At 35.3% G+C, this 19,924-nt stretch overlaps 1 protein-coding gene across 1 annotated transcript in view; it reads left to right on the top strand.

The window, feature by feature from the left end:
• The first annotated feature begins 1,600 nt into the window (after positions 1 to 1,600).
• The window catches only part of LOC136813397 (nuclear envelope integral membrane protein 1b-like), a 351,044-nt gene continuing 332,720 nt past the window's right edge, over positions 1,601 to 19,924 (top strand). The window contains exon 1 of the mRNA XM_067069919.1: positions 1,601 to 1,608. The gene's annotated coding sequence lies outside the window, so the exon portion shown is untranslated. The remainder of the gene's footprint in view (positions 1,609 to 19,924) is intronic.

Genomic DNA, 19,924 nt, shown 5'->3' with positions numbered 1-19,924 from the left:
TTTTAAGAATCGGTAGATTGTGTTTTGTGTATTTACAGACCAGCGCGCTTTATACTAAAGCTAGGTCTGCAGATTATATTATTCATTTCAGCCACTGAGATACAACCTGCGGATTATTTTAAATATTTTCACGATGTCGGCAAGAACATGTGTATTTCTTGTGGTTTCTTTCACTTTAATTTAATGGTTCTAGGTGTCTTTTATTTTACCAATTTCTTTGGGAATGTATGGAGTTGAAAGGAGACTTATCAAAAGTGCCTGCGAAGTTTCGATCCATGATTTAAGTATTTGTAGCAATCATAAAGATTTCTGTAATGCAATGCATATTATTTGGATTTCATAAAATATAAATAGGTGTTTGCTCTTCCTGGCTTCCACTACTAAGAACTTTGTACTCTTTAAAATGTGGTTATGCTGTTTTAAATTGGAAATTGTAACTATAATTAGCTTTATAATCTCATGCAGGATAGGCTCTTCTTTTTCTTTTCCCACAAGAACACTTTTCTGAGCTTGAACCCTTGTTTTGCGGACATCCTTTTCTGAGATTGTAATCTTTCTACAACAGGTATTTTACATTGCAAAATAAATCATCATTTTCTTTTCCTTCTTCTTCTGTCTGCTTCGTATAATAACAAAGACGTATTTGCTAAAAATGGTCAAAAATATCATTAGATTTCAGTAAGTATTACGTAATCGTAGCGCACTTACCGTTGTGTCTTTTTCTTTTTATAATAGAGTTCTTTTTATAATTTCATTTTCAGCGGGGGAGGAGCAATGAAATCGATTACCTCGACGTTCGAAAATTTGCAATAAACCCGGGGGGGGGGGGCATCTAAAACGTAAAGCGACCCACCGGACGTTTGACGATATAGGGAAACTTTTTGGGGACATTTTTTGGGAGTTCAGGAAGTGCATTTTGATGGTCAAGTATCCCATTTTAAAGCAAAATTCTTTTGGCAAGGGCATTACTCTTTACAAGAGCGATAGAGAAACACACCAGCACCCCCGTCCAGAGAAATAAAAAAGTAAAACAAAAACAAAATTACAAGAAATGAATGAAAGATTTTTTATTTTGTTGGAAATGTTTCTCTGTGAATGAAAATATTACTTCGTTAGCTAATATTACAAGAAAGATTGGAACGATTCATATGCAAAAGGCTTCCTGCGACTTTTCGCCCAAAGGAAAATCTACCATGTTTGTTATGGTTTTTCTGTTTTCCCACGTGACTTTTGTTTTGATTTTGTATGTTTTGTTTTGACTTGAAACCGCTACAATGTTTACATCACAACTCCCGCAATGTCCCTTTAAAAGGAACTTTAAAAATAACAGTAAAAAGTCTTGCTCTTTTATTTGCAAACTTGAGGTTGATTCATTTTTAGTAACTATAGAAAGTGCCACGCCTTCTTAAATTTGAAAATTTGAACCGACGTCACGCGATATTCTCAACTTCAGTTGAGCTAGAATCTTGGAATGTTTGTTTGTTTCTATGTATGGCAGCAAACTTTGGAGCAGCGTAAAGAGCGGAATATTTCGTTTACGGAGCTGAAATTTGGCACACACCTTCCTTAGGTTGAAACTTAGGGGAGTTTTTTCATTTTTTTAAAAAGGTGGCTTATTTTGAATGCTAAAAATACAAAAATAGACATTTTCAAGCACGTTGAAAAACATTGGACGTCAATTTACTTAGGTGCCAGAATAAAAGGTTGCTCTGCACGGTAAAAAAAATTCTTTACCTCTAAATTTTACTTACGACTGAGCCTCTAATCTCTCTGAGTACTTGTCGCTCTGGGTTTTACAATTGAGCCTTACCTTTCCTGGGTGTCAAAGTAAGCTTTATTACCCTGTGTTGCAATTTGGCTTACCCTATCCCGATTATCCATCTGGGTTTACAATCAAGCCTTCCGTAATTGCGAGTACCCATCACCCTGGGTTTACAATCGAACCTTCTCTTATCCCGAACACCTATCAACCTGGGTTTACAATTGGGTTTTCCTTGATCTCAAGCGCCTATCACCCTGGGTTAACATCGGCCTTCATTTACAGCTAAGAGCTTATCACCCTGTTTTAAAAAAACGTGTTTACAATTGGGACTTTCACTTTCACATTTACACTGAAATTGAACAATTGCGTACAAAAACTATTAAAAAGAAAAACGAGTCTCTGTAAAGATCCAAAAATCATTAAATTCAAAATTCCCTCTCTCAAAGAGTCGTGATTTTCCTAAACTTTGACAAAAGTCGAGTGAAAATCGATAAAAATATTGAGAAAAGTCTCTCTAAGGGTCCCTAAATAGCATACTTTTCCTCTCTCTAAGGGTCCATTTTCGATTTTTGGGATCATATTTTGTAAACTTTAATAATGCGCATAAATATTTTCTTTTCATTCATAAACACAACAGGTTGTCGAAAGAGTTAAGAAAAGAATGTTTTGTTCTTTTTAAAATAAGGATCAGTAGTCTTATCTGGAATTTTTCAATAAATCTTTGATTGACTTTTAAATTAAGTAAATGTTTTGAAAAAAAATTCGACCAAAACATTTTTTTGCTTTCTCCTCCTGAAAATTAACCCTTTCCCGTTCATTCATTCATTCGTCGGGATCTGGATAGGTGTGGCATAAATTTAGTTTGGTTGTGAAGCGTGACAATGGATGGGTGTGGCATAAATTTAGTTTGGGTGTGAAGCGTGACAACGGATGGGTGTGGCATAAATTTAGTTTGGTTGTGAAGCGTGACAATGGATGGGTTTGGCATAAATTTAGTTTGGGTGACTGGATGGGTGTGGCATAAATTTAGTTTGGGTGTGAAGCGTGACAATGGATGGGTGTGGCATAAATTTATTTTGGGTGTGCAGCGTGACAGTGGATGGGTGTGGCATAAATTTAGTTTGGGTGTGAAGTGTGACTGTGGATGGGTGTGGCATAAATTTAGTTTGGGTGTGAAGTGTGACTGTGGATGGGTGTGGCATAAATATAGTTTGGTTGTGAAGTGTGACAGTGGATGGGTGTGGCATAAATTTAGTTTGGGTGTGAAGTGTGACAGTGGATGGGTGTGGCATAAATATAGTTTGGTTGTGAAACGCGACAATGGATTGGTGTGGCATAAATTTAGTTTGGGTGTGCAGGATGACAGTGGATGTGTGTGGCATAAATTTAGTTTGGGTGTGAAGCGTGACAATGATCAGATGTGGCATAAATTTAATTTGGGTGTTCAGCGTGACAGTGGATGGATGTGGCATAAATTTAGTTTGGGTGTGAAGTGTGACAGTCGATGGGTGTGGCATAAATTTAGTTTGGGTGTGAAGCGGGACAGTGAATGGGTGTCGCATAAATTTAGTCTGGGTGCGAAGTTGGACAGTGGATGGGTGTGGCATAAATCTAATTTGGGTACAAAGCGGGACAGTGGATGGGTGTGGCGTAATTCTAATTTGGGTACGAAGCGGGACAGTGTATGGGTATCGTGTAAGTTTAATTTGGGTACGAAGCAGGACAGTGGATGGGTGTGGCATAATTCTTGTTTGGGTACGAAGCGGGACAGTCGAAATTAGTCATTTCGGGTGCGACAGTCGAAAGTAACAGAGAATTTTTTGGTTTGTAAAATTGTTGTTGGGCACGAAGCGGGACAGTTGCTTTCAGCGTCCGGGTTATACACATGTACCACTCTAACCCGACCTGATCCAGTTTTTCAAATTATTGAGAACTGGATAAGTGTGGCAATGATGAAAAGTCCACGACGAATTGTTATTTTTTAAAACTGAGGTCTACGCCAAAAAAGGGTTCCGCTTTGGCGGGTGAAATTTCAGGAGGGACGCTGTAAGTACCCCAAACGGGTCAAGGGTTGAAGCCCTGGGATATCTGATCTTCTCACGCCTAAAAGTTGCTCATAATTTGCTATATTTTCTAGTTTTAGGATTAGAAAGGCTTAGAAAAATAGCTTCTTACTTTATATCCGCTCCTTACACCAATACGCCAAAAGTAATTACTGCCTCACGCGGAATATAATCGGCGTAATTTGACCTCACTTTTAACTATCGAAGCTCCTGCAGTAGCAAAATAATCGAATTTGCGTCAAAGCACTCGAAAGGCTTCTATTTTTCGAGGTGCTCGCTTAAAAACACTCGAAAGTCTTCTTATTTTGCTTATTTCGTAAAATCGTCAAAGTGTAACACACCAAAAAACAGAGTCAAATATCAAGGTTTTTGGTGAGATACTTTCTGCATAGAAAAAAGGCAATGACGTCTACTGTAGATATCATGATGGTGGCTAGTTGCTAGCTGCTAAAATTAATCTATTGATTTTTTCCATTATAGCTGCACCACCAACGACACCGGCCAAGTCGATAAGGACAGGAGAGAACCGAAAGAACGCTCGAAAAATGAAAGTGCTCATTGATAAATGCGAGGTTGTCAAGAGAGACCTCTTCCACGAAGTTTTCCCTCAAGACCCCAAGCTCTTATATCAAGAATTCAAAAAACTTAAACCACAATTGAAACAAATGCGTTCTCAGAATAAAATATCAGCACAATGGTACTTCAAATTACTTCCACAAAACACCGACGAAACTTATTCTGATACTTTTGATAGTACTTTATTGGACTTCCTGATCATTCATTTCTGTCCCAATGTGGATCCACCTTTAACCGGATGGCAGAAACGCCCAAACAACACCGACATTAAACGCGGAGCGCATTGCAAAAGAATGAGTATTGGTAGAAATATCGGTCAACATTCAACCATGTACATGGAGAATAAGTTGTACCAAGATGCTTATCAATTTATTGTACCGTCACTGATTGCTTTAGGTGTACCACAACAGGAGATTGATGATCTTCTTTCACCATTGAGGTATGGATTCACCAAGGCCGTCGCTAGTTTTACCGGTAGAGAGGACATCTTGAAACAGATTGACCAACTAATCAAACAAAACAACACCAAGGCTTACCGTGTCATCTTGCACGCAGCTGCTGGAACAGGAAAATCGGAGATCGTTAGACGATACGTAGAGGTTTACGGAAAACACTTTAACGAGAATGTGATATGGTTAAAAAGTGAAAGCGAGGATTCACTCAATAAAGCGTTTATCGAACTTGCTGAACAATTGAACTTAGAAATCCGAGACGAGCATCAAAATATAAAGAGTATGCCAACCATCATCGCCAGCGTTTATGGTTACCTTGACGACATCGAACCTTTATTTGTTTTTGACGACGCATGGGAATTTAACGTCATCAAAAAGTTTCTTCCGCCGTACAACAAATACACAGCTTTGATTACGTCACAAAAGAAAGACTTTCCTACTCCAGATTTTGAGAAAATCGCGGTGGAAAGGTTAACTGTAGTAGAATCAAATACACTATTAACTGAACAGTGTAGAGCTAATCTTACCAAGCAACAAATCAAGAACATCGATGACTTGATTCAGGGACATCCCCTTGGTCTTCAGCAGGTCATATCAGCTTTGAGCAATACAACGATGACCTCTGAAGAATTTATCGAATTGTTGAAATTGGAAACAGCAAACGTCCTCCAGAAACCGATATCGAAAACCCATCACAGCGTCTCAACCATTGCTGCCATTGAGATTAATCTTAAACGTCTCTCAGAGCAGGATGAAGACTCTAAACTGGCTATTGAGATTCTAAACCGAATGTGTTATTTGAGAAGTGAAGAAATTTCAATGAATGTTGTCCGTATACTCGATGCTGAAGAATCATCCAAGATTGATCTCGATTCTGCCCTTCACCAGTTAGAAAGTGCATCGATTATAAATAAACGAAACACTGACAATGAAATAATCGTGACCATCCATTCGTTGATTCAAGCAACAGTGCGTAAAACTAATGAAATCGGTTATCTTATCAAGTGTTTAAAAGCTTTCTTTAAAGAAATTGACAGTGAACAAAAAGTTCGTTCTATTCATCATGTCGACTTTGCGAAAGAATATTTTAATCATTTCTTTGAAATCTTAACAACTGAAGTTGATGACGAAAGCTTTTATGAAGAGATGATCGATTACGTTGATGAAATAAGAGACATCGCGAAAGTAAAACGAAAGTCTGAAGCTGCTTTGACAATCATTGACATAATTATTACAAAATGTGAATTTTCAAACGATTTCCACGTTAAACATAACCAAGCATTAATTTTAAAAGATTTGCAAAGGTTCACAGACGCTATCAAAATACTAGAAGAAACGTTATCATCGTCCAAAGTGGACACCATAAATATGCGATACGTTCTAGGGGTGAAAAACAACCTAGCATCATTTTATCGAAATATTGGCAACCACAAGAAAAGCTTGGAGATGCATGAAGAGCTTTTTAAAAAACAATCTGAACTTTATGGTGAATATGATGAAGTAACACTAATTACTATGTGTAACCTGGTGAGTGATTATTCAAACGAGGGTGATCATGAAAACGCCATTTCATTGGGTGAAAGAGTACTGCAGAGTACGAATCAAGCTTTTGGTGAAAACAATGAAACTACACTAATAACAAAATTCAACTTAGCCCTTCAATATTCAAAAATCAAAAAATATTCGAAAGCGATCGAGTTGTATACAGATGTTATGAATAGGGATATCCATACGTTGGGTGAAAACCACGAGAAAACATTAAACACAAAATATTCTCTTGCCGATTGCTACAGGATGCAGAACGATTACATCAAAGCAATCGAGTTATATACAGATGTTATGAATAGGAGAATCCATACATTGGGCGATAACCACGAGAAAACATTAAAAACAAAATATTTTCTTGCCGAGTGCTACAGGATGCAGAACGATTACGTCAAAGCGATCGAGTTATATACAGATGTTATGAATAGGAGAGTGAAAACCATGAGAAAACATTAAAAATAAAATATTGGCTTGCCAATTGCTACTATGGGCAGAACAATTACATCAAAGCGATCGAGTTATATACAGATGTTATGAATAGGAGAATCCATACTTTGGGTGAAAACCACGAGGAAACATTAGAAACAAAATATTCTCTTGCCGATTGCTACTATGGGCAGAACAATTACATAAAAGCAATCGAGTTATATACAGATGTTATGAATAGGAGAATCCATACTTTGGGTGAAAACCACGAGGAAACATTAGAAACAAAATATTGGCTTGCCGAGTGCTACTATGGGCAGAACAATTACATCAAAGCGATCGAGCTATATACAGATGTTATGAATAGGAGAATCCATACTTTGGGTGAAAACCATGAGAAAACATTAGAAGCAAAATATTCGCTTGCCGATTGCTATGCAATGCAGAACGATTACAGCAATTAGCTGGGATTGATATTCTTATATTTTCTATGGATGAGGATCTCAATTCTTTTGTTTTCAAGACAGAAAATTCAGTGGCGATGGAAAAAAATAGCATAATATTTTGCAGGGAGGATTGGCTTATTGGATCATTTTCAGTCAGGATAAAAATTGGAGTATAATTTACCACTGGGGACGATATTTTGGCCAATTTTTCCAGTGGGGACGGGTCCCAGTGGGTCTGTGAGAAGGTTCCTTCCGTTACTTAAGTGTGTTAATTTCATCGGGAATTAAATCAGGGGGTTTAGCGGTTCTAGGCTAAATACCCAAAATTAAGATCGACCCTACCGCCAAATTACATACCCGATTGAATATCAAGTAAAATTGTCTTGGGTCGGGATAGAGAGCACTAGGCCTTAAGTCTTCGCTAATCCACCGGAAATTACAAAATCCATTAACCGCCAAATTAAATATACCCGCCTAAGGAAGCCTTTCGGCTGAACACCAAATCAAAAACACGCCAACATTAATACACTTTTTAAGGTAGTTTTTAAATATAAAATGCATTTATAAGAGTCTAACATAATATTTTTTTAATTAGAAATAATAGTTTTTTGTTTCTTTTTCTTCTTGTTCGCATGTTTGAGACAGTACTCGAAAGAAAAATATATTTTGACTATAAATTAAAGAAAGAAATGTCCTTGCTCTTTTAAATTTTAAGAATCACTTAAGAATATTTTAAGACTTTTTTTGAATTTTTTTATAAGTTTTTATGGAACACCGTGGCTCATTTTACTTCTAATTTTCAATCCCCATCAAATTTTATTTCATTAAAACAGATTAAAGTAGATCTATTAATCGCGCGGTCTTTGAAATTTCAAATTCATTGCAGTGCATTTGCAGTGTCAAGTAAATATGAACAGTCAAAACAAAGGTTTTCTATTGTGGTCTAATTTCAGCAAAGATGGCGGATTATTTTGTTTCACTTGCCTTGGCTTGGTAAAAGATGGAGTAGCTCTATTTATTGTTTTACGCGTTTTTTTTAAGTAAAAGATACAGTACCTCTATCTAGTGTTTTACAAAATATATCTGTGACTGCGAAAGCGATTCGATTTCAAAATCAAATTAAAAACAAAGCGATTAGAAAGTATTCAGGTTCAAAGGGGAAAAGTTGAGAAACAAAGGTTTGAACGAAAGAGCATACTAGACCAGCGTCCGATGTCAGCTTTCGATGTCTAGCCCAACTGGCACACAACGTTGTTTTAACGTTCAAATATTAACGTATATAATTAATATAATATATAACGTTATGAATGTCACATGGACGTTGCTTTGACGTTGTGTGCCGGCTGGGAGATCTCAAGACATTTTGGTTTAAATATTGAAAATTATCGATAATTTTTTGCTGAGTCAGCAGTTTTTAAGCATATTTACCCACCTTAAAAATGAAATGTCTCAAGATCGGAATATCGAAAGTTGACAAACCATACCACTAATTCAGGGTTAACCAGTCGTGAGAATGATTTTTTCTGAAAATCGCTCTAGGAAAATGCTGACGTCATCGGAAAACGCCCAAAACGTCGATTTTTCGCCTTAAAAATGCCATTTCTCGGCACCAGGTGGTCGAAACTTAACAAATAACCCCATTTTCTTTATCTACTTTTCACGCTGAATCCGTTGGTAGCCTCAGATATTTGATTTCAGAATTTGAAAAAACCGTTAGTTAAGGGGGGACCCTTGATATGTCTTATGTTTCTTGGTTCTATCGATTAACTAAAAATCGATTCACTCGAAAAGTGCAGGAGATTCGAGGGGCAAATTTTTTTGTCAATTCTACACCCTATTAGGAGCATAATATCAAAAATTTGCCCTGATCAAAGGGGTGCCCTACGAAGTGACACAATTCACTACCTCGGCCGCTGGTCTATATTTTTAAGTTCCATAAACGGGGGGGGGGGCTTAATTGCCGAGGGGGTTGGAAATTGCACTTTTGAAAACCCAAAAATAAGGTAAATATAGGGTAGAATCAGGCTACTCAGAGGAAAATAAGGGACCTTCTCTTTGACAGCTGAAAATATTATTAAAAATTAATAAACGGAGGTCTGGAGGAAGGTTGAAAATTTTTCGAAAAATTAACAAGCGGGGGGTGTTTATTTGGAACCTAAGAGTATTGTTAATTAATTTTCGACTTTACAATATACTCCTTTTTAAGAAAATTTAAGAAAATTAATATTATAATTTTTTGAGCATAAGAAAAATATTGACAAAATTTCTACCGTAAGATTATTTTTCTCGAACAAATAATTAAGTATTTCGACTTTTGAATATTCTTAGAAAATATAAAACATCGAACTGGTAATAATAATGGAGTGATCAGAAAGTATCTATCTAAGGGAGTGGAGGATATTTCAAAAAATCCCAAAACAAAATTTCCCACCCCCAACCTGGAATATTTTTTCGAACCTCTCCCTCAAAAGGGCAAAGAAAATTTCGCACCCCCTCTTGCTAAAATTTTCCCCTACACTCTAACTGACTGATTAATAAGGTGAGGATTATACTTACTTTTACTTACATGTTTTCTTTATAAGCATACAAAAATCCAAAAGCTTGCTCGGAAATGCTTAGATCAAGATATTTACAAAGCTGAAAAATGTTTTCAGGGGTGCTTATATCCTAAGCAAAATTTTAGAGAAATTTCGAAATTCCAGCCAAAAACAAACAAATTCTGAAAATGAAGGCTCAAGGTGATGTTTAGCATATGCTTAAATTTTTGCCATATATGAGCCTATTTATGCTTATATCGCAATGCTTATAAAGAAATAAACATGTACTTTTGGATAAGGGCGACTTACTTTTACTTACTTTTGGATAGGGGTCACATATAAATCGGGTTTAACTACAGTAAATTTTCAGATTGTGAGTAATCCTATAAGCCTCAATATCAAAATGTTGTGCACTCATTTGGACAGGACTAAATCATTATACATTATTACGAAGAAGGTACCAAGTGGCTTGAATTCAAACGTGCAGGCTTAAAGAATTCAGTAACGAAGGAGACGCAACCATGGTTCGTGCTGACGAGAAAATTTTAATTTTGAAATAAGNTTAACACACAAATCCACACACATTTTATGTTCAAGAATTTTTTTTGAGCGGGAAAAAATTTTAATTGCAATATTGACACTTTTTTTTTTTTTTGGAGTTAGTGCACAAAGGTTTCTAGACGACTAAAATTTATTTTTTTGCTTTATTTCTAATATGCCTGAATTAGTCTTCTAGCTTTCTAGACTAAATGAAAGTTTGAAAAAGTCAAATGAAAATTCAAAAAGTCAAAAAGTATCGTACACCTTATTTTAAGTGATTTACCCCTTGTTTGAATACTTGGGTAAATGTATTCTGCCTTGGAAAGCGATATATTCAAGCTACGATACTACGCTATATCTACGTGAGCGTGACCATTAAACAATCACTCAGAATACATTCTTTTATAGACGATCTATTAAAATTAGTCATTTGTTTCTTATAAAAAAAACGTTTAGAAACCAAAATTTCATGCTCTTGAAATATTCTTTCATATTCAAGACTTTGTGAGCAAAAAAACATCTATCTCTCAAAAAATTGAGTAATTTGGCAAAGAACATTGATGTATGCCTATTGATTCTTATAGATAAACATGCCTTTTTTGAGCTAACAAAATTTTTTGCCTATAATGGTACCCTACTTTCATGCAAAAAATCAGAAAAAGTTAATGATCCAATTTTTCACAAAGTTCAAAAAACCCGTTTTTTAGCAATTTTTTTGGGCCAAATTTGCCAAAACTTGACATTCTTATTCCAACCCCCCCCCCCCCCGCTTTTATTATTTTTGGGAAAATGTTTTTGAAAGTTCTCTCTTTTGTCCTACTTCTGCTGTACTAGCCTCCTTTTCAAAAATTTTCCACCCAGGACATTTTTAGTCCAACCCCCCCCCCCCCCCCCGCCTTATTAAGTTTTGAGATTTTTTCCAACCCCCCCCCCCCCCGCTTATTCCAAACCCCCCGGCTATTAGGTACCCGAGAGTAGTTACACATATTTGTGCAAAAAATCTAATCTAATAACGAACGAACGAAGGTTAATTTTTAGGATTTGTTTTGGTGTTTAAAAATATGTAGTTATGTAGTTATCATTCCAAAAAAAAATACAAATTTGAATATAATGAGAGCAACGAGTCTGGTTAAATGTTACTATATTTACAAGAAAGGATTACTGAAAAAATACTACTGTAGATGAACTAAACTCAAAAACTAAAACTTTATTACCATAAATTTACATTACGACAATTTAAAAATCTATCTTTAATAGCAACAAAGAAAAAAAGCTAGTCAGAGCTTTAATTCAGTAGGTATAGAGCTTTCAAAACAGACACTGCATTGGTTTACAAGACTAGAGAAGAAAGATGTCAACCATCCACACGGTTTTTTCGATTCATGAAAAAAATAAAGTATTATTTTTTGGTAATCATCAATTCCAACAAACAGCAATCAAAATAAAAGATTCCACAGTTCGAAGAATATTTACTTATTAAACTCCGGTTAAGGAATTTCTTAAAATCAGTGTTTTTCATTTGTAATTGTGCGTAAATCCGATCAATCGCGATAGTCGGGTTCGATTTCCCGATTTTCCGGTTCGACTTCACGATTTGGTTTGCGTTCGCGCTCGCACTTACTAGCATATACTCTTTTATAGTCCGGGAGCCAAACCTGAAAAATGGCATTTTTCTTAACCCAAGATTCTACAGGATAAACCGAGGATAAACTATACATTTTTGGAATCCTAAACTATCCTAGTTTAAGAAATGGTCGGTCCCCAGCCAACTCTTGGTCAATTTTTCATATTGGGCCCGAGTTTAGGGGGTACTTTTTACCCTTTGTAAGGATTTATTAAGGAGAATATCTTTCCATGTATGATTTAATTTGCTATATCTCATGAATAAATTGACCAATTGCTTTGAAACTTTGCTAAAAGTTTCAAGATACATCGGTGATCATCATTGGCAAAAGATTTTTGCGAAAAATCATTTTTGGGGGTTCACATGGGGCAAAGTAGGGGAAATTTGGGTATTTTCACTGAATTTTGACACTTTATAAGACTGGGACCTACCAAAACAACTTTTAATGAGGCACAAACTTTGTGTTGTGATAAAATTTGATGCGGTACACCAGAAAAATTTCTTGTCGACTGTATTTAGTTTCATTTTTGACGCTTCAGGGGGTAAAAATGCCCATTTTATTGAATTTTTACATAATTTGAGCAATTTTCACTGCTCATCTCGCCTAAAATATCTTCAAAAATAGTTTTAACTCGATCTTTGTGTAATAAACTCTGGAAATTACAATTCTGAATTGAAAGTATCACATTCAAAGTGCAACTGGACAAACCAGGGGGTAAAATTGTCCGTTTTAGTGGATTTTTATCAATTTTTATCAATTTTTGGGCCCATTTAACCCATAAAAAGTATTAAGGTGTACAAAATTTGTTTTTTAACAACTGGAGACATTGATACTTTCTGATAGATAATAGAGGAAAGCAATCTATGGTTTTTATTATCTGGCATCAGGGATACAGGTGTCAAATCAGGGGGTAAATATGCCAATTTCTATTTCGCAGTTGCCTGACTTTGGATGTTTTTCTCGAGAAGTTTCCTCAAAAACCCAAATTTTTAGGATGGACACAAGCTCTAACAAACTTTAAATTACCATTCCATCATTTCTTAGTCCTTTTAAAGACAACCACACAACATTTCGATGCTTTTAAGTTTAACTGAAGTTACAGCTGCATAGTTACAGTGATTTAGCGTAACTTTTTTAGCTGTTGCTCTGAAATTTCTTGTATATTGTTTCTCAGGACCTCCCAAAATTGGTCCCTACTAGCAGAGTTATAAGTACAATTATTATATTGAGTCTAGTACTTGATAAATACACGTTTGTTTTTTTTTTAAGAAACTAGTTTTACCAAGCAGCCTCAATGTTTCTTAAGAAATCGGCCTTTTGAGCCTTAAATGTTTCTTACATGTTTCTAAACTTTTTGACATAATCAGCCTATTTTTCATGCAAAGATTGGAAGGTTCTAAAAAAAACGTGTTAAAAATTTTATTTTCTCATTCTCAGCCTCAGCATGTTTCTTAGATGTTTCTTAGTTTTTAGGCATTCTGAGCCTCATGTTTCTTAAAAGTGTGTTTCTTAAAAAAAAAAAACGTATAATTACTAGAAGGTGTAGAAATAAAAGTGATATTTTGAGAGTTAAGGGGGATACACGTTTTTTTTTTTTAAGAAACACACTTTTAAGAAACATGAGGCTCAGAATGCCTAAAAACTAAGAAACATCTAAGAAACATACTGAGGCTGAGAATGAGAAAATAACATTTTTTAATTCGTTTTTTTTTAAGAACCTTCCAACCCAGCCTTCCATGAGGCTGATTATGTTAAAAAATTTAGAAACATGTAAGAAACATTTAAGGCTCAAAAGGCCGATTTCTTAAGAAACATTGAGGCTGCTTGGTAAAACTAGTTTCTTAAAAAAAAAAAACGTGTACGACCTGACTGACGAAGAATGCCAAATCACCTTTGATGAAAGTAGAACTTGATGTCCTCTTTAAGGTCATGCTTTGAGTTGACTTCTCTTTTCTTCCGCTATTTTATTTTCCTTTTAACAGTAGCTTTCCTCAAAATAACAAGTTCTACTCAAAAACCGGCAGTAGTGACCGTTTCGGGAAGTAAAAGCCCGAGGGGGGCACTCAAGGTAAATTACTTACCAGACGTTCGGCCCTTAAGGGTAGATTTTTCATAGTTCAGCTAGTGCACTGTAAGGGTAGGAAATTACAAAACTTCACTGAACTGCACTGTAAGGGTAGGGAATTGTGATAAAGAGTCAATTTTTTGGTAAAATTGGCACAAAATTGGTCAATTTTGGACGAAAAATTCTACATTTTCTTGGAAAATTGCAAAAATTTTCGCCCTTACGGGCGTGAAATTTTGAAAAAGTGCACTGTAAGGGTATGATTTTTCATGGAAATTCACTGCACTGTAAGGGTCCGATTTTAGAAGCCAAATTTTGGGCCGAACGTATGGTCGTTTTCAGATCGAGTGCCCCCCCCCGGAGTAAAAGCTGACAAAACTACGCTAAATTACTGTAACTATGTAGCCATAACTTCAGTTAAATGCATTAAAATGTTGTGTAGTTGTCTTTAAAAGGACTAAGAAATGATTGAATGGTAATTTAAAGTTTGTTAGGGCTGGTTTTTATCCTAAAAATTTAGGATTTTGAGGAAACTTCTCGAGAAAAACATCCAAACTCAAGAAACTGCGAACTAGATATTGGCATATTTACTCCTTGATTTGACACCTGTATCCCTGATGCCAGATAATGAAAACCATAGAAGTTCTACGGTCGATTCATTTCTTGTCTCGAGAAAAATGAAGACCAAATCGTATTAGACTGAAATTTTCTCTATGGCTGACCAAATATGATCTCCATTATAAAAGGCGTAAGCCATATGTGGAGGGCACAAGTTCGCGTACGCGCGTGAATGAGTTTCTCCCAGTTTTAAAAAAGTTCACCATATATTCCATATAGCCATATATTCAATATAGCCCAGAAATTTGGTTTCAATGAAGTTTCTATGAAGTTCGTAAAATGTGCCAATGCTAAATTCCGAAATAAGTTTCCACAAATGCTACTAGGGAAAATCATATACATATTTCCTAAACTGGGGTGTCACGGTTGGCGGAGAAGCAGAATCGGCCTTTGAACGGAGTGGTGTTGTTCGACGAGAACTTCGAATTGGGTCATCTATCGGAGACAGAAACTTGGGCAATTTTAGTGCGGAAAACAGAATTTAGCAAAAATATTCAAAATTCGCGGAATTTTGGTTCTTTTTCAGAGGGTTTGACGGAAATCAAGGAAAAAATGGCGGAATAACGAGATCGGACCCTTAAGTCCCCCTCCCCTGAACATACACGTTTTTTTATAAGAATGATGTTTTTTTCGTTTCATCATGGATATACTTAACTTTTTGGGGAAAGCATAAAATGGCATCGTTGTAAAAGTGTTGAGCTTTATTACTTGGGATAATCGGCAATTTACAGTTAAATATGCTCTGAAATGACATTTCTTAGATTTTATAGCTAAATTCCATGATGGCAATATTCTTAGCATATTCTTAATTTTTTGGCAAATTAGCCTCCGTCTCGGAAGGGGACTGGGCCCGAATTTGCGGACGTTTTCACAGTTTCACTTTCGTTTTCGGCTGTACGACAGCGTTTTCAAGCAGAAAGCAGAGGAAATCTGTGAAATTATGGCAGGGAATGCTAACCTATTTTTCCAGTGTTTCTCAAGATTGGAGCAAGATTATTGTTCTAGAAAGTTCATAAAGGCCTAATAGTTTCAGATTAGTATGATTTCATCAGAAAAAACATTTACACCAAAGCTCCTTATTGATATGTGAAGGCTACCAAAAATAGCAATGTCCTCCATCAGAACAACTTTAACATAAGGGACAAGGACAGTCAAGAAGTCTACTTCATTGTTGAAAATTTGCACAAAATACTTAGAGAAAATGGTACTATGGAAGCCCATTCTGTACTCCTAAATGATAGTTGAAAGATAAGCAGTTGAGAGGGTTGATTAAAATAGATCTCAAAGCACACAATAAAGTATACATATATATTTGTCCAGAAAGAAATGGCATGTTGTTTGCTTTGTTTTGGTGTTTAAAAATATGTACTTATCCACAGGAAAAAATTTTCGATTTCCAAGGTTGGAAATTCAATATTTTTGGGTTGGAAATTTTGGTTTTATAATTGAAGGTTGAAAATTTGAGCGATTACCTTAAGCTGATTTGGAAAACGTAAATTACCCATAGGTTTTGTAGAATAAATCAATGCCCTTGAAAAATCAAGTGAAAAAAACCCATGTAGAAATGACAATTTTCCAAGGCTTGTTGGAAAACATGACTTTTTGGGTGGGAAATTTTTATTTTCCAAACAGTTTTGGAACTGAAAAAAAAGGTCAAAAATCGATGTGAAAATACATATTTTAGTAAATTTGATACCTCAAGTTGAAAAACTAGACTTTTTGGGTCGGAAATTTGTGTTTCTCCCAAACAGTTTGGAAAACGTTAAAAATCCATGTGGAAATTACATTTTTCTAAGATTGAGACCCTTTCTTGTAAAACTAGACTTTTCGGGTTGGAAATTTGTGTTTCTCCAAACAGTTTGGAAAACGTTAAAAATCCATGTGGAAATTACGTTTTTCTAACCATTTTCTGCGCATGTCCTTGGGAAAACCACAAGCGATTTTTCGCTCAAAACTGTTTTGATATATAGCCAACCTAGATATTAGGTTATAATGTGAGCAGTCAAGCTGTAAGTTTCCGTCAGGTGAGGCGTCTCTTCGGAGCGGCCTCGGTCAATCGCAGTGAGTTCGCACTGTGAAGCACATAGGGTACTTGTGTCATAGTTTCAAATAGCGCCCTGCTGAGCTGTTTGAGTGATCTAAGATCAACCACGTATCTGTGCGAACAATAACGAGAGATTGACCGGGAGCCATCGAGCCTAGGCTAGCGAGTGACTGTTCACAAATACAAAAACCTTGTTTAAGATCTCTTTTCCACATCTCTGCCATCACTTTTTGGATTTTGGCTTTTTTCAACGTGAATTTTAAAAAATTCCAACCTTGTTAAATTTGGATTTTGGCTTTTTTCAACCTGGATTTACGAAACTCCCAACCTTGTTAAATTTGGATTTTGGCTTTTTTCAACGTGAATTTTAAAAAATTCCAACCTTGTTAAATTTGGATTTTGGCTTTTTCAACCTCGATTTTCGAAAATTCCAACCTTGTTTAAGCTTGGACTTTGGCTTTTTCCCAACTGAATTTTAAAAAATTCCAACCTTGTTAAATTTGGATTTTGGCTTTTTTCAACCTGGATTTACGAAAATTCCAAGCCATGGAAAATGCAAAATTTTCAACCTTGGAGAATGTCCCACATTTTCAGGTTGGATTTTCCATTGGATTTTATCTTTTTTCCAACTAAGAAAACTTGAAATTTCCAACCTTGGAAATCGAAAATTTTTTCCTGATATCAGTCCTAAAAAAATACAAATTCGAATATAATGAGGGAAATGAGTCTGGTTAAATGTTACTATATTTACAAGGAAGGATTACAGTATGTGGCCCCCAAAACGGCGATCAAATTTGAAATTTCTCTCAAATCTAGAGGAAAAGAGATTTTACAAAATTTTTTGCTGCATGAAAACCTTTAACATCTCTACTTTATTTCCTGGAAGTTCTTTTTCAAAATTTTCAATTTCAACAATATTTTTCAATCGCTTAAAGATAGGTAGCTTTTTTCTAATGGCCCCCAAAACGGAGGTTTGAAATTTTAGCGATTTCTCGAGATATCTTTAAGATATGAATACAAAATTTTGACCATAGTTTTGAAATATGATTTAGAGGGTTTTGGGCATAAATCTATTTGATAAAATTTTTACAGTATACCCCTGGTTGTCAAAATGCAGGTTTGGGGCCCCCAAAACGGAGGTGTAGTTAAAATCAAATTATTAAGCCCAGTGGTAATAGGGGGAAAAACTATGAACATATTTGTGTTTTCCCTTAAATTTACGACCCGATGGATGTAAAATTTATGATTTTTATGAAATATTTCAAGATTTTCGATATTGCAAAGTCCAAACTGAAAAATTAGAAATTTTGAAAATGACAATTTTGATTTAACAACGTCTTAATTAAGTTTTTGAAAATAAATCTCTTTTGAAAATAGTTCCATTCATGTATGGAATAAGCTGTGAAAATTTTAGAAAAAAGCTTAACTGAAACTGAAAATATTAAGCTTTAAAGATATTTTTCTCCTATATTTTGCAAAAAAATGACGGAATTTGCCGTTTTTGCTGATTCAGTGAAAATTTTGATATATAATGTTAATTTTTTGTTATAAACTATTAACTCAAGGTGATAGGAATAGAATTCCAAGATTTTTTGCTTTTTCTCATAATTAGAATTTTCGGTTTTGTCAATGCTGATTCTAGGGCTCCAAAATACTGGTTGACCTTGAAGATGCTATATCTTTTACCCAGCCTCTAAAGTCACATATGTATTTGCATTTTCTGAACGGCATTAGGTGTAGAAAGTTTCCTATACCCCGTTTTCATAACTTATTTTCAATATCCAAGGAGCTAGAGTGAGTTATATGCAAATTTTATCTAATTTTGGTGTTAAAATATTTCCTTTAGACGCAAATATGTTATTTTGAATCTGTCTCAAACCATCAAAAGCATGCATTTTTTAGTATAACCATCATTCTTTCAAAATAAACAAAAATCGTTTAATTCTGATAAATCTACAAGTCAGAATCTTCATTTTAATGAAAACCTCCGTTTTGGGGGCCGTCTCCGTTTTGGGGGCATTATACTGTATAGAGATAAGGTAAAGTTATTTATCTGTTTTTTTGTCATATCTTTTATTACCAAAATAATGGTATATTATGGTTTGTTTATATCATACTAAACGCTACTGTACTAAACTGCGATTTTACTGTAATAGTCAAACGACAAGTTTTTGAAAGGATAAGAATTTCTAATTTGCGTTGCTCAGGTGGTTAATAACTACTTGTGGTTTAAATAGGGAATTTCCCAACAAAAAAGGAATTTCCTTTAATTCGACTCCCTGAGGTAATAAAAAAAGACATGTTTTGAAAATAGGTAATCAGATCAAAAAAAATCCGAAAAAAGTGTTTTTAATGATGATAAAACAATAGAAATACAGTCAAGCTAAGAATGTTACCGGTACACCAATTAACCGGAACTAAAATACTGAAAAACGCGCGCAAAATGATGTTTGCCTAACTTCCTTATGCGTGAAGCTATGAATGCCATCCTCGGAAGCTTTAGGCTTCCTGCGGTGGCAATTATTGTAAAGATTATCAAATTCAAAAGAGCTGAAAGTGGGCTTTTCTCGAATCGGAAGATAAAATCGAGAAGAACAAGAAACGTCACATACTGGACGTCAATTGGATGTTAATAAGACTTAACGTAAGTCTAGAGATAAGCTCTAAGGAAGGAGCACGTGGGATTATGTTTTACATCATAATTACCTAAATGATTTTTTCAATTTTGTCTCCAGTGCCCGGATTTCTATCTATTTTTATCTCTATTTCTACTAAGTAGTAATGAAGACACATTCCATAGAAAAAGCTATAAATACGCGTCCAGATACACATTTTCTATACATTCAAACTTCAACCTTCAGATTGTGAGAGATCAAAGATGGTTGGAACTAGTAGTTATTCTTTAAGATTGCGAATAATGAAAAAAGGCAGCAATTCATTATATGCATCACTGCAATGTCTTCGACATCACACCATAGACCCAACAGCTGATTGGTTGTAAGTGACGTAAAATCAGTCAATATGTCACTTGCAACCAATCAGCTGTTGGGACTATGTTGTAATGTTAGAAGACATTGCAATGGTGCATATCATGAATAGTGGGACAAATAAAGTTGTACAAAGATCTCAATGTTAGCGTGACGAGGTTTTTGACTTTCATGGTCGAAAAGTGCAAAAATGTAAAAAGCTAGTTAGAAGCTTCACTGTAAACTTTTCGTGCTTGAA

Source organism: Clytia hemisphaerica, unplaced genomic scaffold, assembly GCF_902728285.1.
Source record: "Clytia hemisphaerica strain Z4C2 unplaced genomic scaffold, Clytia hemisphaerica genome assembly, whole genome shotgun sequence".
NCBI lineage: Eukaryota > Metazoa > Cnidaria > Hydrozoa > Leptothecata > Clytiidae > Clytia > Clytia hemisphaerica.
Note: the sequence above shows the minus strand (reverse complement) of the source record. Positions and strands in the feature narration are given on the sequence as shown.